The 22,646-nt window shown below is 39.4% G+C and overlaps 1 long non-coding RNA gene across 3 annotated transcripts in view; it reads right to left on the reverse strand.

Moving 5' to 3' along the window:
* Nucleotides 1-688: 688 nt before the first annotated feature.
* Nucleotides 689-22,646, reverse strand: part of LOC136305716 (uncharacterized) — a 32,140-nt gene continuing 10,182 nt past the window's right edge. The window contains exons 2-3 of one of the 3 annotated variants that reach the window (XR_010725402.1): nt 8,201-8,308; nt 689-904 (exon numbers count right to left, since the gene is read on the reverse strand). This is a non-coding gene — a long non-coding RNA (uncharacterized lncRNA). Of the gene's footprint in view, nt 905-6,270; nt 7,231-8,200; nt 8,309-22,646 lie in introns of those variants that run through there. The other 2 variants (XR_010725401.1, XR_010725403.1) reach the window with 2 other exon arrangements.

The raw sequence follows: 22,646 nt of genomic DNA on the forward strand, positions 1-22,646 counted from the left end.
CGCAAGATCATCGCCCCTTTCTACATTATCTGGAAATATTTCTTTAGCTCAACAGGGAGACAAGCTACACCAAAAATCCACACCTTATTGCCTATTTTCATTGTTTGTCTAACAGTTCTTTTGGTGGCTCTTCCCCAGCGTAACACCTAAATTCCACAAATACGGGAATTCTATTTCAAACTGCACCCACTTCTCATACCACATTGCTCCATATTCAGTAAAGCAAATGAAGTTCTGATGTATTTGAAACAAGACCACTGCCTGCAGGAGCTGTACTAGGGTACTACTGGTGCCTAAGAGAATCCAAAACTCCCTCAGAATAATGTCACTGCCCAAAAATACCTAGATTCCACTCAAATCTTCCCTAACACGTTACCAAGCCCTACAAGATCAGATGCTACTTAGATGTGAACGTTCCAGGGTGTTGCTCAATGCCCAAATTGTGACTGAACTTCAATCACAATTGAATGGGAGTGTTTTCAAGCCTCAATTTCCTCACTCGTATTTCCATAGAGAAATTTAATTTCTGCTGGAATCTACTACATTTTTTCCAAAGGCAGATAGAATACTGGTTCCAACCAACTTGGAGCTGCAGTAAAGAAAAACACTGGAAATACTTTAAGCAACTGCAGATGGCCATCAGAACTTGTGTACAAATACTCCTGGATCATTCAAGGAAGTATATTAATTCAAGACCACTGGAAAAAGGTACCAGTTAAAATGTCTGCCATCTCTCCTTGCAGTCACCAGGTGTATGTTTGGTGGCTGCGTGCTTCACTTCAGCACAAGGAAGACTTGGCATTTTTAATTTACAAGCTGCAGGTAAACTTTGAAGATGTTACTGGTTGTTGGCAGTATTGGCTGTTCAATTTGCTCTCTTCATACCCGCTTCTTTCTTCTCCACCTTGCCCCACACAGGAAAAAAAAAAAACCTACGTAAGTGCTCTTCAGAGAGGAGAGACTAAATCACAAACACTTCAGGGCAGGAAGCTTGAACAGTTGAAGCTCTTATTTGCAAGTTCTGTAAATGCTATTTCATACAACTCGATATATTCGCCACCCCACCTTTTCCACAGGCAAACACTGTATCCATCCCTCCACCCCTGAAGCCCACCAGGGGCACCCCGGTATCTCTGCCACCATCTTGAGGAGCAACAGACTCTGAAACATTATTTTTAAGGAAATTGACAATTATACACACAGCATACGCTGTTTGCCTCTGCAAGTCACAGCCAACATTTCTATTCTTTCCTCCAACAATAAATTTAAAGTGTGTACTACATTTATATAAGAAGAATATATAACCCAAGAGCGCCGGCTGCAGCCCCACAAAGCCACCAAAAGTTTATTTTGTCTCGCAAAAGAAGGCAAGCACCTTTCAGAGGCATCACCATTTCCTTCTCTCCTGGATACAGATCCCTTCAGTCAGATTTGGCACACTCGCTTGCATTAAGAGGACAAGATGGAGCAATTCTGTCAGTGCAGCAGATTAAAAAAACCTGCCACCAAGAGGCTTTATTCCAAAGGCAATTCTCCTCTGATTCACAAAAGGTCTGCCTACCATACAGCCAAGCAGAGGCTCCCAGATGGTGCTGGCAAAGCAATCTCCACTTTCTCCCAACAGCACAGCAGCATGTTGATGTCTAGAAAAAATATTTCCAGTCCTGATCCCTTTGCTGTCAGTTCTGTAACATGCACTGCCCTGATTAAATAAATAAAAGCCTATCAACCACCAGCAGTTTCAAGACTTACATGAAGCTCTCCTACTCTTAGGGAAAAACCCCATGAAGTCAGCATTTAAAACCAAGAGAAAGTGCTTGGAATTATATCTCTTTCTTAATGACAGTCTCACTATTCCCTAAAGTTTGGGGAAGTTCTTTAAAGCCGCAACATTTTTGGCCAGGTGATCAATAGTTTGCTTCAGTACGAGACAGGACTAACACTGGACAGGTACCTCTAAAGTCACCAGAAACCAGCAGATTGCAGTTGGCTTCTCTCACAGACACACCTCTAAGCGATCTTGGCTCCCAGTTCCAGTCTCCTCCACCCTGGCATCCACACATGAACAAATGGACTAAGCAGCATTGCTCAAATCCTGCTGCACTTGCTTAACCTCCATAAGATTTCCCAGGAGAACTTTACTTTGTGGCACTTCTGCTCTCCTTCAATCCTGCAGCTCTTCTGCAAGTTTCTGCTCAAGACTTAGCACAGACTACTCAAGAAATCAGAACACAGGAACTCAGAAATATTTCAACAATTAAGCTTTCTTCTGGAGTAGAACCAACCATGTAAATCATACAACTAGAATATTTCCCTGATTTTTATTTTAAGCTTTAAAAAAAATCCACACTAATTAAAGGACCTTAATACATTGATAAAGTATTTACCAGGCCAATGAATAAAAAGGTTGAAGTTTCTCTCAAAGAAAAAAAACAAAAACAAACAACCAAAAAAACACAACCAAACAAGTCTAGGTGGGAGATAACAGGCACAGCACCCTGTGTCACATTTTTCTGTCTTGAAGAAAAAATAATGGGGATGTTTGGACAAGTATTTATCAGAACAAAGCCTACAGTGGCCCCTGAGGATAAAGTCAAATTTTTTCAATGCCAGCTAGTCAGTAGCTCATCGTGACTGTTAAAAAACTGAACTCAAGGACACTGGCAAAAGCAAGATTTGAGAACTGTAGATATACTATCAAATTTCTACCATGTGAAACTTATTTTGATGGCCACAACAAGCAAGACACATTCCCTAATGCACACATTTGTCATACTCAGGTTTGTTACACCGAGTGATTTAAAGTGACCCTGCAGAAAAACTGGTTTGCAAAGACAGCAGACAAGAAAAACTTAGAGGCCACAAAGAGTAGAAGAGGAAAAACTGAACCACCACTTGCTAATGATAGTTCAGTTCATGCACTTGTGTATGCAGACCCAGCCAAGCCAACAGAAGGTGAATGAAAAATCTGAAAGCACAATTGAGCAAACCTTCAAAAAATATCTATCACTTAAGAGGCCAATTTCATATGCACATGATGCTGAAAATTTAGAAGAATCAAAATAATTGAATACTGAAGCAGGAGGATAAGAGTCCATACCATTGACACAAGATCATTTTTTCCTCTTAAAACAATGGGAGAAATGTCTTGTATTAAAACAATTGCTTTCTTTAGGACTTCTAAATTGCACTAAATATTAACCTTCCTAAAACTGCACAATGGCAAACCCAAATTAAAAAAAAAAAAACTTGGGACAAGAAGAAACAGTGATATATATGAACACAGTTCAACAGATCTCCATAGACACTCTTACATTTCAGAATTGAGTTCATATTGACTATCATACACATTAATTTGAAATCCCAGCTTTAGTCTTTCATACAAGTTCTACTTCTCAGTATTTTTTAATGAGGAACTAAGATCTTAATAAAGCCATTCATTTCATTGTATCCGAAAGTCCTTTGCCTGCTGTACATTTTCTCTGCAGCTGTAGGCATGCATGAGTATGCCTAGCATGTGCATCTGCGTATTTCTATTTACACTAGGAGTGCTTAAATATTCATCTGCAGTTATGTATTTATGTACACAGCTAAAACCACACAGCTATGTTAGATCTGATGTATTTTAATGGGGGTCAAATCTTCAATCCATGCTGGGATTTTCTGCTATTTAAGAGAAACAGGCTGTGGAGCATTTGATCTTTTTCTCCAAGAGCAAGATAAAATGTCCCAGATGTGCCCAATTCTCAAATGCATTGTTTGTATCTCTTGTAAGAACAAGTCTCCAGGCACCTGAGCAAAGATAACCCACGTTACATGGATACCTCACAGACTGGCAGCAAAGTGCTGTCATCTTACCAACCAATATTAAAAGCAGGCTACTGCATGAGGCTGCCAGAGAGGCTTAGGCAGTGCTGTTACAGCTCACATTTCGCACTTGGTTTGCTACAAGAAGCAACAAAAAATAGTATTTTTAGCTCACCAATAACAATAGGAAAAGAGCAAGTGCTTTCCATAAAGAAAGATTCTCACCTGACACCAGGAGCCCCCTGGAATCTTGGATACAATCAAGCTCTATGAAATACACTGCTGATATACCTTGCAGATAAGACAGAATTTTACACCAATCTCAGTTTCCCATCTTAATATATTCTCTTTGCTGTGACAGGTAATTATGCAGAGCAGGACAGCCCTCTGAATCGCTGTCTTGTAAAACAAACATCGCTTTAATTAACATAACCAGTACAACAAAACATTTTCTAAATTTGCACTCAAGAGAAAAGATTCCCTTCACTAAGACAGCAGCTTGAGGGCATTGAGAGGATTTTTTGGACTTGGGGGACAGGGACAGAGCAACATTACTTGTTTGTTTTCAGTTTTGTGCCGCTCCTCATCTGATTCACCGGCTATTGAGAACTGACAGAAATGCCACCTATCTTATCTAAACAGTTCTTATCTGACCTTTTTTGGCTTCTCTTGAGACAGACAGCAGGACTCTGGTACTGCTAAAGGAAAAAGTACTGCCTGGTATCTCTAAAAACACAGATTTTCAGAAAGAAAAGAACAGTCGAATGCATCAAACAAGAACACTTTATTCCTTCAATAATGCTTACGTATTTTCACTATTTCAAAGTCTCCAAATAAAGCTTAGAAATTAAACACGTTAATGCTACATTCAAATATTTCTCTCTTCTAACCTAAGCCAGGAAAAAAAAGAAAACCAAATCAGGAAAAGAAATCCTTATTTTTACTACAAAAAGTCTCAGTTTTCCACATGAGAAGCCACATTCTCAACAAATCGATGCCAGAAGAGTCAACATTATTGAAGAGGGTTAAAGTGAGCTGTCAAATTACCTTCCATCCTCTGAGGATGTGCACTACACTACCAGCATGTTTCCAGCTCTCACATTCAGAGTAGGAGAGCCAGGACTAAAACATCTGCTGGGCCTAACAAGGTCCATGTCACATCTCTGTGATAACACATTGCTCATGTCTATCACGTAACACAGGCAGAACATATTCTCCTGGTTGTAGCCCCTTAGATTCCTCGGTCTAAGCAAGAAATTGGCAGCCTGCCAGGCTTCCTATGGACCATTCTGGGGTGGGACCACCAGGTAAATCTCCCCGAGTCAGGTCATGATATCCTAAAGAGAGACACTGCCCTGCTTCCCCATGGATAAATGGGATGATGAGCAGTGCAGCAGGAGCAGGAAGCTCTGCTAAGTTTCCACCACTGCCATGCATTTTCTCTTCACTAAACATCGATTTACTTGCAGGAAGAAAGGCTCCCCTAATAGAACCTGTTCTTTTTATTGCAACCAAGAGGGAAATGGCGAAAAAATAGCTTGAAACTATACCAGTTTCAAGCTATTATTAACTAGCAGGCATACACTGACAGTAGGAGAGATGCGGTGGCAAGAGGACTTTCAATAGCCAAAGAGCCCTTTCATCATCTGACCAGCTTCATCTATTGTATTCAAATAAATGTTAAAATACAGAGAAATCACACATATCTAGAGCCTTTACAAGGAGTATCCAGTTGCAGATTTCTTTCTGCACATGACTAAATTTAATGCATCCTTGCCGTATACAAAAAAAAAAAAAAAAAAAAGCCTTGTGAAATGAGAGGTGCTAACATTTTCTAACAAATGCGATGACATTACAGAACAGGATCCTTTTTGTTACTCATGAAAACAACATGCACTTGGTGCAATTGATTTCACACATAAACGGCAACAGTTTCAAAGCCCAATATTGCTTTTTTTGGCCAGTTAGTAGAAACCCATTTCTAAAGCTGATAGCAACTCTGACAATTAATTACAAGCTCAAGATCAAGCATGTCAAATCCTTGTGAAATCCCTAGACATCAATCAGAATGACTCCTGAGGGTGTCCTGGGTTGAAGTATATTCTATCACCATCTTCATGAACTGTTGAAACCAGGTGAGGCAGTGCTCCCTGCCTCCTCCACTCTGGCTTATCTTCTGTTAATGGGCCATCAGCACCTTTGCTACACAGCTCACAGATAACCCCCTCCTGGACTACCTCCTGTTAATGGGCCCATCAGGCCTTATCACATGACTCACCATCCCATTGTGGGATGCTCCGCCCAGAGGGAGAAACCAAGCATTCCAGCCTGGATATAAGCTGAGACTCTGAACACCAGAGGGGCGCTTACCCACTGGATTCCCAGAGGACCCGAGCTACCAGACCTTTCTACAGGATCACTGCTTCAGGAAGACCACCTCATCTGGACTGCTTCCATCACTACGCTCAGGTTGTATTCTGACTCTGTCAGTGGTCTTTTGTATTATTGCATCGATTTTATTTTACTTTCTTTCCTTTTTTCTTTTTTCCTATTAAATTGTATCTCTGACTTGGAGCCTCTCATTTGTTTTGCCTTCAAACTACTACAGAGGGCCTCCATAGAGTTCAGAGCAAGTATTCCCTCTTTTTGCAGATCATCTTTCAGTGCCTCTGAGCTGCACAGATTATCAGCAGGAATATTTTATGGAATAAGATCAAGGTAAATAGGACCAGGAGGTGTACAGTTTCCTGAGTTTAGGTACAACAGACTTGCCACAGGTAAATAACTGCTCACTTAGGCACTTATACATATTACAGCCTGGTGAGGGGTGGGGAAACACTCACAAAGGAGACTAAAACACACTGCAGGGCAAACTGCAATTCCACCAATCCACACCTGCAAAACTCATTTACCACAACCGTGCTCAGTACTCCATAAAGACTCCTAATGAATTTATGCAGCACCAGTACAAGTTGACAAATACATGAAAAACATTTTAAAAAAAATAACTATAATGTCATGATGTTCCTCATGCTGATCTGAGTCAGGGAAAGAGCTGAAGGGCATTTCCTTGTGAGCTGAGAGGCCCACAGAAATAACCCAGCCATGATTGTCCCCAAGGACAACAAATGGGGCAGACCCCACACTTCCAACAGGCTGAGCTAATCAACAGATCTGCACATCTACTGCAGAATCTGCATAAGAAATCGATTGAAGCCATGTGTCGTTATGGATTCATTTTGCCAAAAAATTAACTGTGACGGGTTGGCACGGTAATGACTTGAACTTTTCCACAATACCATGAAGTACTGATGCTTCTGGAACAACAAAGTAGATTCTGATGTACCATTTAGCCTTCCTAGAAAGAAACCACGCCAACAAGATAAGGTAATCTTGAAATTGCCATCTCCAAGCTTCCTAAAACTGGAGAGAAGGTTTGAAATCTATTCGGACTCTGATTAAACTCAGCAATCAACACGGTAAAAAATATATTAAATAGAGCTTTTAAATAGACAAACTGCAACAGTATTTACTTATTTTCTTCTGTTTCTCCTCCCTGGAATCAAGTACTCAGGAAAACTTCTTACTTCTACAACAGCATATTGACTTTTTGACACTATGATCATTAAAGTCAACGTGGAAAATACATGCCCAAATAGAAAATCTAGATGCTGAAAGGAATATCAACCAAGTCAAATCCAACTTTTAAAAACAGAATCCTCAAGAAATGAGTCACCCACCCCCAAAACAAATGCAGCAGGAGAGGCAACTTATTCATCTCACAGAGATCATTCTCCTATCTCTCCATGCTCTGCTCCAAAGTGTGTTCAAATCAAAGGTTCTCATTTTTTTTCCTCTTCCCCTCAAATGTATTTAATTAGGTTTTTTTTTTCTTTGAAGTCAAGGAAAAGAGGCCTATTTATTTCAAGGAATATTTAGCCTGGCTTTTTCCTTCCAGTGTTCTACCTCACTGCATCTTCAAACCCATTGTTCCATAGGGACAGGGAGGCATCCAAATAAAGATTAATAAAAAGGCAATTACTGTGGTATTATTAATTGAAGGAACAGGATCACTTTTTCCAGTGTCAATGAACTTCAATACACTAATAAAATTAACAAATATCAAAGTGGTTTGGGTCTGAAATAGAAACATTTCCATTAAATCTGAGTAGCTTTTCCAAATACTGGGCAAATAGTTTGATACACTTTGAAATACTAAAATATCTCCAGTGCTCCAAGATGAAGCTGAGCAAATTTCACTGTATGAAATGAGAGTAGACATTGTTTGCACCTTCTAAGCATGCATTATATTTTCATCTTGGTGCTTAAAACAAGGCCACTGCAAGGAGAATTTCCACTATCCCAGCTGTCAGTAACTGGTTTTGTGACTTACCTGCTGGGGAATTACTCACTTCCCATTGCAAATCTGAAATCACTGTTCATTTGGACAGACTGCTCCTGACTGCACCCTGATGATGTGTCCTCAGTCCAGCTCATGGCACTGGCAAGATAAATGTGTAGAATGAGATTAGGGGCAAAACACTAACAAATTTTGCTTAGATCAATGACATGCACTCACACCCTGTCAGTACTACCTGACATCTTCCTGACAATATTATGAGGCAATTAATGTCTGTATGTCTTGGCTGATGGAGGTGAATTATGGTAAGTTCTAGGAGGCAACTGTCTAAAGCAGGGGAAGCTGATTAATTACCCAGCAATAATTCATTATTGAGACATTTAGGTTGACTTGTGCACCACAAAGTCAGAGAGAGCAGGAAACAATCAAACCTATGAATACTATTCAGACTAAACTCTTTGCAGCTATAGCCATAGAGGCACATATACATAGAAAATAACACCATCTCAGAGAAATAAGGTGCTTGGAAGCAAATCCTCAAACCAAGTGGGCAGTCTCCATCCCATACAACGGATGTATCAGCACATGCAGCAGGAGCGCCTGTGCTGGAATTCTCACTATTTCTCAGGTCTGCCTGTTTCCTGTATCAAACAATGATCACACACCCAGGGGCACAAATGAGGAGCCAGTCTGCAAAGCCTTGGGCTTTGATCTCACACTGCTACACTGAAGCAAATGGACAGGAAAATAGAAGAAGCCTGTAAACACCTCTGCTGATAAAGATCTGTATGTTAATACCATTAACATTGACTACATCGAATTTAAAGCTGATATCTGCCTGCATATCACATACAAGTCTCTTTTCAGGTGTACAAAAAATGTGTCTATTTCACAGCATTTCTTCCTTTACTTCTCCACCTGGATCATACAGAAAATACATTTCTTGGCCACCAGCAAATCATTACCCCTCATGGGGACTGTTCCCTAAAGAGTTTAAGTACCAGAACAATGGACTACTGCACAGCACCAAATTTCAATTGTGACTTAACTATTCCACAAAGGGGATTTACTGTAGTGACACCTCTCAGGAATACACCATTATTTTAAATTTCACTGATATTTTCCACTAACAAAACAGCACTTCTACTTTAGCAGTGATTCGAAGATGGAAACTTTCCATAAAGCCTTTTCTTTCCTCTGGGTGTCAGAGTTGTCCTCAAAGTCCTTCTGTGTTAAAAATTAATTGTCTGGTTTGGTCTAACACACCCAATGTATTAGTTAAGGAGTACATGCAGAGTAATATTTCAGAAAGATTACAACCCTCCTCCCCAGAATCTTGGATGGCAATTTTGGGTTACTCTGAACCTCTCTCCAGCTTTGGCTTCTGAACTTTTCATTAGTTTTCCTCTTTTTGTAACCTGCTGTCCAAATACCAGAACAACCACTTGACCATTTCCATAAGCAAACCATCCTCTGCAAAACTCTTCAGTCAGAATCTTATTATTAAAGCAAGTTTTTCCAAACAGTTTCTGCTGCAGAGTCAAAGGGCCCTCTGCTCAGAATCCTTTTCCTTAAAAGGATGGGGATATGGATGATTTCTGTGCCTTGTAAAGGTCCAGTGCCATTCACCTCTGGATACCAAACTGTTCTTACATCTGACTGGGGATGTAGTCACGGAAGATGAGAGGATTTCTCTCTAGCAATGATATCCTGCCCCTTGGCAGATATCAGGCAGTTCAAATCAAATTTCAGGTTTAGCTCACAACACTCAGGATGCTGACAGATGATGGAAGCACTGTCACAGCAGCTCTAGCTTGACTTTCCGCCTACACTACTGCACATTTTAAATCACTTCCAAACAGGATCACTAGAAATGGGCAGCGATCCTTAAATCATCCATGAAAACACAATGGCATCCAACAGGTGTTTGCTTGAGTTATCCCCCTAAGGGAAGGCAGTACTTAAACAGGCATATAGAGGAAAAAAGGAATAATTCTGTTCCTAAGAGCTGCCTCCTTCCCCTGTCTCCTCATTTCACATCAACATCTAAGAGGTCAACATTCAAGAGCTTTTCTTACAGTCTCTTCTTGAACTCCTCGGACTTGTTCTCATCTCAGTATATCCAGGTAACTCCATTTAGAGTTAGTATATCCAGGTAACTCCATTTAGAGTTACTGGAGATTTGTTCATCACGTTTATTATCTTCCAAGCTACTAGGCAAACCAAGTGGGTTATCCTGTCTTAAAAATTCCAGGTCTGCCTGACCAATATATGATAGACATTCAATTTAGGAAATACTGCCAAAAAGAAGACATTTCCCTGATCTTCTGAGTATAGTGGACACCACATAAAAGTACTAGAGCAGAGCCATGAAAACCAGAGCAAGGGGAACAATGCCTGGCCCAGAATTGTCTCTCTCACACAGAAAAAAAAGTCAGAACAATTAGGAGGAAGTCCAAGATTATTTAGATGATAACCATGTGTCCACCAAAACACTGCACTGGGGAAATGGATGGAGTCTAGAGAATTAGAGCAGCTGCCAACATGAGACTTAAGTTTGTAAACACACTTTTCATTGTAACTCTCCACAAAAAACCTTGGGACCTTTCACTACTCTCCCCAGAGGTTTTGGCCTTGTTATTAGTTTGCTTGGTGCCAGTTTGAGTGCCACTGAACCCACCTTATAATTTATCTTCAGAATATTTAATTAGATGAATTTTGTGCTCTATTAACATGCTTGGGTTTAACTTTTTGCCTTATTTAACATTATAAAGTAGATAAAGGATAGGGCCTATAATTGTTTACATCGCATTAGGCACAATTTCTGCATTCTGTGAATGCTTCCTCATTAGTTTTTCTCTGCTTGCTTAATTTATCCACTCCAAAAGACTGAATTCATTAACTACAATTACCATGGTTATTGTCTTTGGAATATTTTTATGTACTTATAATTAACGTATTTTAAACATACAGTCAAAGGTCATACATTTGAAATCATGTGTAGCCTTCCGTACTGATATCAAGATTTAGTTCAAGAATATGATTGATAATTTAAATATTTTCCTTTCTCAAGTCATGGAGCATAATAGAATAATTATCAAAAAAAATACTGCCATATCATCCTATCATCATGCCTATTCTATTATTCCTGTGGATTATTTGAGTAATCCATAATAATAAAAGTTCTAACGAACAATAATTAAGAGAAAAGATACAGGATAGTTCCTTCCAGTTTTGATACCATGAGCCCTGTAAGGTTAACTCCGAAGGCCTCCAACGGGCGTTCAGAATAATTCATTTTGTGTATGATATTCCTTATTTATAGCCAAAGCAGGGAATATACTTCAGCTTCTAAACATTTACAATCTCTAATCCATTTTTTTTTCAACATGAGTAATTTACATATCCAAGTCCAAACTGAATGAAAACTACGTTTTGATTTACTAAAATCTCATTATTCTTCTAATTGCAATAGGCACGAGATTGTACAGTAGCAAATCCCTCCAATTTCCACTAACTTCACTGAATACCACACCTTAACTTTATACAGGATAAAGATATTTAAGGAATTCTATATTGTTTGACAGTTCTAAGATACAGTTTTGCTTTTGCAAACTGTATTCCAACTGCTGTTTTCAACATCACCTCATGCTACACAAAAATCACAATGCAACCTTTTCATTTCCACTGGATACATGCAATATTATTATTAGTTACTAAAATTAATTGTGGGACACTGTCATGATCTTTAGAAAGGTTAAAAAATCCTTCGTTGCCCTTTAACTGAAGTCGTTTCAAGTGCAAAAACGCCAGAATCAAAGCACAGCAATAGAGAAAAGGAGAGGAAACAGAACTAATCTTATTAAGGAATGAAAAATAGATCCTTTACCATAATGAGAATGGTTCCTACAAATGGTGTTTATTGTGTGCTTAACAAAATAAATATTAATAGAACTTAGCAAAGTAATGCCTTAGATCCAAGCTTATAGCATCATATCCTTTCAATAGTTATGCTTGTTGGTTTTGTCCTTTTCTTCATTCCTGTCATTGATTATCCTTTGACCTAGTCCTCCCTCCACCTCTGACCATCATTCATCACACATGGTCTTATACTGCAAATCATCTACCCAAAAGAGAAACCAGTGCATTCTTCAGCCAGTGATCAAATTCCAAGTACTCAATGAAACAAGTCTAAAATACAAAAGATTTTTCAGTTCATTTTATAACTTGCCTGCTGTCATTACCCCAGCATCCCAGAATTAACATTTTTCATTCCCACTTCTAGATTATTTATTTCCTAATGCCTTCCATTGCTCTCTTAAGACATGTTTTAGATCTGGTTATCCCACAGTTATTCCAAGTATTTTAGCTAGGCACGACATTGAGACTGAGGTTTACCTAAGTCATTAACTGAAAGCCAGGAGAAAAAAACAAAACCAAACAAAATAAAGACCAAAACCAAAAACCAAAAAACCCAACCAAACAAACAAAAAAACCCCCAAAATCAAGACAGCTTTTTTCTGTAACCAACAGCAAAGAAAGAAAAGCGTGTTTGCTTTCCTCACTCCCATCTTTACAGTCTCTCTGGTCTTAGCATCAAAATCAAGTTGTTCCTTTTGCTCTTCCCTTGCTATTTCTTCCCCCACCAAAAATCAAAACCTGATGTCATCTAGATCAACTTCGCAATGAGAACCACAGTGCTGGGAGAATGGCTACCTGAGCACAGAAACACAGAGCTCAAAGCCTTAAACCTGGGCTAATCCTTCAGGAGAACGGGTCCATTCTCTCAGAGGAAAAATGGCAACCTGAACTGCATTAAAAAATGCAGGTTTTTGATCCCTCTTCAAGTGCACAGCACACAATATTTTGCTCTGCACATAGCTGTTTAAGCAGTCCATCATCAAGGCTTTCTAGCCTTTACTAGAAAGTGTCATTAACACGGGGGTTGGGACATTAAATGTCAGCTTTTACCATTAACTCATTTTAAAGGCATGTTCTCTTTCCATTTAAATCTGCACTGCACCTTCAGTTTGATTTTGGCAAGCAAGACAGAGTCACAAGACAAGAAAGATCAACCCAAAACTTCCAAAAGTGAATGTGACCTCTGAAGATTGCATCCTGTTTTACCAGCTGCTTCATCAACATCTGTGCACCTTGGAGTAGCCTGAGACATAGCAAAGGACACACTTACTGCTAATTTTGATTCTTTTATAGTAAAAATTCTTTAAGAGATTTCAGGGAAGAAAAGAGCAAGTACCAAACAGTCTATAAAGGTTTCACTGGTATTATGATACAGCACATTAATAGCTTTAATGTGAAGAAAAAAAAATTACATGTGGGCTAATAAAAAGCCTTCTTTTAATTCCCTCTGTAACACCTCTCCACGACTTGACCATCTGTACATTGATATATGAGTAAAAACACTCGAATGTGTGGTGCCAAGGGACTTGTAGATTCACAGAAGCTGACTACAACAGCACCACGTTGAGAACACCCCCTGCACAACCTTCAGCTCTGCACAAGAAGCCAAAATTAGCACTTCCCCCCTCAGCTGCTTCAGAGTCGTGCTGACTTCACCAGCCAAAGAGTAATTTCATAAAACATCTGTCTGACCTAAAACAAAACTTGCAAAGAAACAAGGATAGGTTGAAGGTAAGGCAACTTGGGAAGATCTTTCCTCTGTAAAGATGCTACTGCACATCCACTCAGCTCAAAATACACCAACTCTTTAGGCATTTTTCTTTCACTCCTCAGTATTTTACTTGAATAAGCTACATATACTCTTATGAAAATGGTGCAAAGATTATAGATGTGTACAGGATATATATACAACATTGTTTCTAGTACAAAATTCATAGCTTCAGATTTTTTCTAAATTCAAATTCATGGCTTAGAAATTTGCTTTGTAGGGAAACCGTATCACATTCTTCTAGAAATCAAATTTCCTTGGGAAATAAAAGGAGAAAGAACTTGAAAAACTATTTAAGAATATCTTAAGTTGCTCTAAATCAGGAACTATAGTAATTTTTTTGGTCTTGACTCACAGCAAAATGATTTTAACTAGGAAAACAGTCTCTGCAAACTTGAACTGAGCGTTTCACCAATGCAAGTAATGAGAGATGGTTGCTGTGAAGTGAATATTTCACCTCGGGATGTGTTTTGCAATCCAGCAAACCATAAGCTGTCAGGAGCATCTCATCTCAGTGACTTCCCTTAATAGTCCTCACAGGATTTCTGACTCAGTCAGAATATGGTAAGGAGTATGGCCAAGCAGAGAAACCTCTTGATAACGTTTGTTTTTAAAGGAGGGGCAGAGTGGCATTTTTACATCTTTGCACAATAGTCCTATTTTTGCTGGGCCCAAGTTACCCTACATTGCACAGAATTTCTGATGTTAGGGTTGAAATTAGAACGGCAAATCCTAAACACCAAGGATGCAGTGTGTCCTTAAAGAGAAACATCAAAAGCTAGTACACTTTGTGCCAAGTTAAAGGTTTTGAGTACAAAGATGTAACAACAGAAAAGTTCATGCATGCTTATATGAAAAAATATGAAGTGTATCTGCAACCTAGGGCTTGGAAATTATTCATTAAAATAAGAAGGCCCAAGCCCTTAGATACTGTTTTGACTTTCTTCTTATTTTGATCTTAATGTGAAACAATTTACAACATCAAAATGTTGTTATATTTCAGAAGTTTTGTTTTAATTGTAATGCCGAATTATATAATAATTATAATTTGCTTTTCAAATCATCTTTGAGAAGAAAGGAATAATAAAATTATCCTAGTAAAACCACTAGGGGATTATTGTTGCACTGGAATATCAAAGAACTTCGGATGCATTGAAGATTTATTGTCGCACAAAACATCGAAGTGTTAATGATCTTAATCTGAAACTGGGTGTTCTTCCTTTGATTAGGCACTATACATCAGTATGACAGTCTTAATACTTTCTGGTTAGACTGATAAATGCAACAGATTTTGTTACGTTACTCAGTATGCCTGCAAGTTAATATAGAAATAAAACTATTTCCTTATAAATTTTAGATTATGCAGAGGTAAGCACAGTACAGCTGTTGCCTTATTTTGCAGTGCACACTGTATTATGAAATGGATTAAGCAACTTCCCACCCCCCAAACAGGAAAAATTATGGGAGTTTTTCCTCTGAGCTGATGTTCCTCCTAACAAATGCTTCAGTTCAAACTGATCAAGGCATTTAACATTTGAATGAGCTTACTAATTTAAGCAACAGTACTATGCTTACAGCCAGGAGCATACACACCTCACCTAACTGACTGAGCAAGGGGGACCTGCAAGTCCACAATTATTCTGGAATTTTCACTCTGTGGCTTACGAGTACCTCCATCTCATGTTTATTAGCAAGACTCAAACACAGCAAGAACAATCACATATTTCCTAAGATAATGAGCCCTTGTTAATTCTTCATTTATCCTTACTAAGAAAACCTAAGAAACCAAGCTTTATATTGCAAATGGATAACAGAAAAGAGCAAAAATTTTTCCTAAGAGTCATATGGGAATAAAATAACTACATCCATTTCAAATTATTTCATGCATACCAAACCTTGCAAAGCAGGCATGCAAACATTCATGCCTAGGCACAAAGTATTTCTGCTGAGAAATGCAATCTTTCACTTGCACATCGCTGTAAGTTAATATAAATCTTTCAAAAGATTCCTCAGTATTTTTCATTTTTCAAACCCGAATTTAAATAACATCCATCAAGAATTCACATAAGCAGAACAAGCACAGCAACAACAAATGAAAAAACGACTCTCTGAAGCAGACAGTTTAATGCCCAGCACGCAAGACAACACAAACAAAACTAAAAGCAATGGCTCAAAATAGGCACTGTTTTTTCTCTTTTCATCAAAAGCTGATTATAACCCCTCTAAGAAACCAGCATGATCTCCACAGGCTTCACTGTCCTATATGAGGAAGATACAGTGGCATTTATTTGTTGGATTCACACAGTGGGTGTGTGACCCGCTCGAGCAGGGTGTGGAGGGCAGAGCTGGGCACACATACAGCTCCTGCCCAAGGTGCACAACAAACAAACACTGCTGCTGTTGCAGGACCACCTTCCCTACACAATTTTTCCTATAGGTGATCTCATGCCGTGCAATTTGTAACAAGAAACTGAGAGAATCCAGGAATCAGGTGGCTCCAGAGAATGCTCGCTGATTTACAAGGTTAATTTCCCACAGCGGCATCCAGACAGGTTAGTGAACTATGAAGCATTTTCCTTTCAGTAATGGAATGGAATAACATGCTGACAGAACAGACTGAAAATACTTAATTTCTCCCTCTTACATAAGAATATTTAATGTGACTTCTAAATGACCCAGCTGAGAGAGGCATTCTTTCCTTAGATAAAATACATGACAGAGAAGAAAAAAAATATCTTTTGAAACAACTCTCCCTAAATTATATGGGCTTTGCAGGATATTCCATGACCAGAATGAAATCTAAGTAAACAAAGGAGGATGCCAAATTTCAGATTCCTAAGGTTCATGAAGTTGAATTCTACAGCTCATGATGACCACAGTGGTTTCAGAGAGAGGATGACAACGTTTGATGTTGGCCAAGAGTCCACAGGAGATGATGATGCTACTGAGTGATGAACAACACACACCTCTGAGTTTCCCTGTCATTCTGAACAGAATTCCTGACTGTACAATCATGCAGCAGAAAGACAGCCAGGAACCAAAGAAAATTCCCAAACAACCCCACAGAGAAGCCCCCCACCAGCTCTGCACTGCTTTCATCAAGAGGTATCAGACCACAGCTTTTTTAATGACATGCTCTTCACAACAGTACTCCATACATGAAATTTCATGTGAATAGCTGCACTGAACATGCTGGAATTACAGAAGAAATTTCCAGCTGCAGTAGAAAATTAGACATTTGATGGAACTGAGCAACTGAAAGTGTTTGTTATAAATATCTACAAGTATTTTTATAAGAGTCCAGCATCACTCTATCCTGCATCTAAGCAAACAAATATTTAGCATAACCTGCTCAACTCTGCAGCATAACACTAATGACAAGATTTCTTTTAAAGGTAATTTGTATTATTATCACTCTGATAATAACACATTACTGTCATTAACTGCAACTCATGAAAAATAAAAATACACTGCTTAACATGAATATTGCTTTCTGTTGGTTTAAAGGAGGAGGCTGACTGTCATTCTGCTCCAAGAGAAGCATACAAGGCTTGGCATGAAAACCCCTTTGGTTTATATTTTCGAGAAATCACCATTTCCCCCTGGCCTTGGTCAGAACTTCTTTTAGATTCCCTAAATGCCACCAAAAGCAGGAGACATTGGCTCTACAGTTGGCCTGTTCAGGAAGGTATGAGGGATTTTCCAGATAACACATTCAAATAGTCTCTGGTGAGTACACTAGGATTTATGACAACAATTAATACAAACTGAATCAAAAAGGAAGATAAAATGTTTTAAGTTTAGATATTATTGCAAATTCTGGTTTTTAAGATCAGAATTTTTCCAAGAATGCTCAGTCATTCTCCTGCAGCAACAGTCTTTTGAGCTGTCAGTGTGAATTGTCCACGGTTCATCCTGAAATTAAAGAAAATCCCTGGCAGCAAAAGTGAAGAGTCAGCCAAAACCTATCCATTTCACTCACTGCCAACTTGCTCTCAATCTCTCCATTACTCTCTGGAAGCTCCTCTACCAACTTTCCTTTCTTTTCCTATGTTAAGGGACAGAGGGATGGCTCTTCATACTTTTGGAGCATCTTCAGAGAAAATTTTAATAGAAGTACCCGTGTTTTATTATTTCCTCAATCTCATATTACATAAAACTATCTAAAACAGCCTCTCCTTTGGAATAAATTTGATGCCACCACTGATACGCCCATTGCACTTTACTACTATCTGAATAGGACCGAATGTTAAGTGATCTTGTTTTATTGTTCTAATATAATACCGAGAAGAAAGAAAAGTCAGTTAAAAAGCTTATTGCTGAAAAATGAATTTCTTATGAATTCTCTCTAAGTGAATAGAGAGACAGATTGCAGCTTCCTTATGAAGGAGGTTACTGGGGAACTGGCTTCTCTAATTCACACTCTCAAATAAATCCATTCTGACAAATGCTTTAAAACACATGTGAAAACCTTCTTTTAGTGTTAAAAGAAATAAAAAATACATTAGGAGAAAGGAAATTTCCCTACATGAAGACTCCACACAGTACTTCAAGAGACACTTCAAGTGCAGCCATATGCCTATGAAAACTGGATTTACACAATCTCCTGTCACTAGAATTCGTTTATTGACAGCACAAAGTACCCAGTAACTGCAGGGTCATCTTGCACTAGCATGCAGCTTCCCTCCCGCCTACAGAAAAGGTGTTTGTTTGCTGCTATTTCAGGAGTCCTGTTCACCCTGACCTACAGCGCCCTGTTTTTTATGGTAGATACAAAGCATACTGGAAGATGGAGGAAATCGAGTCCCCTCTACCAACAAGTAGACTAAAACCAAGCTTAACTCTGCCAGCTTTTCTGTTGGTAATTACACCAGGTTACAAAATTGCTGTTACAAAAAACATGATCAAACTTCAAGGAACCACACCAAAGATCTGAGGGATTCTAAAGTAAAGTTAAACAAATGTTTTCAGCCCACTACACAGACACTCATTTCTAATACAGTAAAAATACAGGACTGATGTGAATATTTTAAGAAATCATGGACTAAGCCAGCCTGAACTCTAATACAGGTAGAATCACCATTTTTTTCAGGACAATAAAGCTTGGAACTTGCATACACAACAAAATCCTTCTCCGCACGATTTACTGGCAGAAATCATCCACAAAGTTGGCCAAAAGAAAATTTTGAACCCTTTCACCTTACATATGCAGTACAAAACATTACCTGCTGCACTACAGAGAAGCAAGTCTTTTAAGAGAGTCACCTGTACCATGCAAAGTCACAGTAAAATATGACACATTTTTTCCAACTCAGTATTTATGCAGAGGGCAGAGTGTACAGGGAAGGGGAGAAAAGAATCATTATTTAATTGCAAAGCATTGCTAGAAGAAAAGCAGGTTAAGGCAGCAAAAAAGCCAAATGCCAGTAACTTTAGCTGAACAATAGTAACTAGAGACAATTGCCACAACAATTCCACATGGCTAGAATTAAGATTTGTGACAGCTCAGAGCTAAAGGAGGCACAACTTATGACTAGTTTCTTGCTATGATTAGAACAACTGCAAAAACAGAACCAGAGACACAGATTCTTGTAATGAAGACACTGAGAAACTACACTGATAATAAATCAGAGTTCCTCCCTGCAGTTATCAAATGGGATATCACTTCAGAAGCCTGATAACCTACACAACACAGTCTGGCTGCCAGGCTCACAAGAGATGATGCGAGCTTTGGGCTAGAAAATAAATATCCATTACCATGACCTTTCTACTGCACGTTACTAAGACTTGCTCCTATCTGGAATCCAAATATCTTCCAGATAAGTAACTTGCACTTTCATTGTAAGGTCCACAACTACCTGGAAAACCATTTACTGCATCTCTAGCGTAAATGTTATCTTTCTCACAACTGAAAGTTAATTACAAATTATGGATTCAGCCCAGAATGATTCACATTTCCCCTGGGGGTTAAGGAACAGAACCAGATCATTGCACACAATCACAGCCATAATGCAAAATAAATCTGTAAGTCTCTTAAACAATTGTTGCTTAAAACTCTTTAAATGAGTCTGTTCTGTGGCTCAGAAATTAAGAGGAAAATGACAAATGCAATCACTTGCAGTGCATCCGAGCCCTGAATGACCTCATGACACAAGTCAAGCCTGTCTAGGCCCAACACCATCTTCCGAGAACATTTCATTAAAGCTGAAAGAACACTTATTTCTACCTACAAGAACCCTAAAGAAATCATTTCAGGAAAAAAGCTGTCATTAGTACCAGAACATGTCTCAAATACCTGCTATGTCATTTAGAAACTGCATTGCACCATGACAGCAACTTATTTCTAGAACACTCTTTTTGACAGATACAATGCTATTGCACTAAAAATAACGTGGGTCAAACAATGAGGAAAGGAGGATATTCTAACACAGACATGGCTTACTGCATTTGTACAATGTTTCAGCAACATCTAGAAAGAAAAAAAACCTTGTTTTAAGGCCTGACTGCAAGTTAAAAGTTTTGCATTCTGGTTGGGTCACAGGGTACGAGTAACTCACCCACCATCACAGGCCTGGTGACAGAAGGGCTTTCCTGGTGGCAGAAGGGCTTCCCTGGCGCAGCTGATCCTCCAGAGCCTCCTGAGGCCTCCCCCTGCCCTCAGGCACGAGGCTGCTCTGCCCAGGGCCGTGCCCAGCACTGCACACTGACCCCAAACACACCAGGAGCCCACTGGGGCCACAGCAACCGCCTGGCGCCCCCAACACTCCATGGACAGCAGCCCATTATGACCACAGCAACAGCCTGGCACCCAAACATTCCCACCACTGCTGTCTCCTGGGAAACAGATGCAGAACCCAGGAATATGATTACCCCTATTAGCAGTACCACGACACAGGCTACCATTGCTACCAGTGATAAAAATTCAACCAAAATCCCATCCATTTCATTCTGCTGCCAACCCTCTCTGATTTAGCTAAGAGAATCATCTACATTTCCTCCAAAGATCTGATCTACTTCATAAACCATTTATTTCCAATTTCAATCCAAACAACTTGCATATAAATATTTTACCATTTCCCTAAATAATATCCACATTTACCTGGAAACCATTTACTGCATCTCTACTATAAATATTACGTTATTCAACTTCATTACAAATTTATCTCAAATTTAGAGTCCAATTTAGGTCAAGGTTTTCAGCCTTCCTAAAGTACAGTTCCATTTTTAACCTGTATTTCCATCTTCTATCAATACATAGTAAAAGCAAGTACACAATGCATTCAGTTCCCCTTAATTTTTTAAGCCAAAACTAAAAATAAGAACAAACCCAAACTTCAACCTGGTCACTGTCACAGATATGCTCTCAGACATACTTTCTCCATTTTTGGACCATTACCTCACTCTTCCTGATACTCTTCATATTGTTTTCAAAATCTTTGCACAGTGATTTGACCATTTAACTGAGACTTCAGCAGCACAGGAACCAGCTTTAGGCAACCCCTGGACAAAGAAGGTAATACTCATAAGCCTATTAAACCCGCCCATTTTTCCTAGAGTTCAAAAGCTCAGACTGTGGGGGGTTCTGCAACAAACGCAACCTGCACGCCCAGAACCTGACGGGCACGTTCAGTTCGAGTCGCCTGTGAGGACACCCACGGCCCTTTCTCCTTCATGAGGGAAGCACCGCACTAGAGGAGTAGAGGAGCGCCCCTCTCCATGACGCCCTTCCCGCCAGCGAACACCGCACGCCCTCATGCGACATCACACGGCTCGCCCCACCAGTCAGCACCCAGAAACACGGAAGCAGAGGATTGCTTTCTTCCAAAGTGATTTCTCATTTCCCGGGCTAGGAGACACACTTGTGCTGCTGTGGTAGCTTCTCTGCTTCTGCAGAGCACAGACAGCACACGCGGCTGCCGCGCCAAGCCACAAGAAAGAGCCGGCAAGAGCACTAGATCTGACGAAAAAGAGATTTCTCGCTTCCCGGGCTAGGAGATGCACTTGCGCTGCTGCAGGAGCTTCTCTGGTTGCAATATAAAGGAGAAAAGAACCTACACAGAAAAATGCAGTGTTTGATTTCATAATGTATGTCCTGAAGTCTCCACTGTGATCCAATCCCAAAACATTCCTGCAGTGTCAAGTCAACAGCTGGAGAGCAATTGTTTGGGTTTTGGGTTTTTTTATTAGATTTAAGAGGGAAAATTTAAGGGAGATGCTCGATAAGCTTCTAAGACTCCAAACCACCCAAAGAAGGTAATAAGAACACGGCAAAAAACTGTCTGTTTTTCACTAAACAGGATTAAACTACTATGGGAGACTTTTTTAGGCAAGTCACTATTAGGCAGAGCGGCAGTACCATAAATTAACAGCCCTGTTGTTCAATTCACTTTTGGAAGAAATTCCAGTTCTGAGCTAATTGAGTCAGTTGGAAGTCATCAAAAACTGTGGATTGCTGCAGAGGAGAAGAGTTTTTCCTACCCCTTACCTAGTACCAAGGAAAGTAAGGTCTCCCCAACAAGATATTCAGAGATTACTGCTGTGAAATGAGTCTTCTTTGCAAGGAAGGAAGCTGCTGTTAGAGCTCCTAGGGTCATTCTAAAAACCTCAGACAAAAAACTCACAGTCAATTCTAAAGAAGCCACCAGTAGAAATACCAAACTCATTTGAAGCATCATGCAGTGCCTGGGTAAGTAGGAAAGAAAAATGGAGAAAGAGTAAATTATTACCCGTTGAAAACTAGACCAAGCAAGATGCACAAGTTGACCACACCTAAAAAAGGCACTGCTTCTA

This window comes from Chamaea fasciata, unplaced genomic scaffold (assembly GCF_029207755.1).
Source record: "Chamaea fasciata isolate MVZ Bird 193981 ecotype frontalis unplaced genomic scaffold, bChaFas1.0.hap1 SCAF_593, whole genome shotgun sequence".
NCBI lineage: Eukaryota > Metazoa > Chordata > Aves > Passeriformes > Sylviidae > Chamaea > Chamaea fasciata.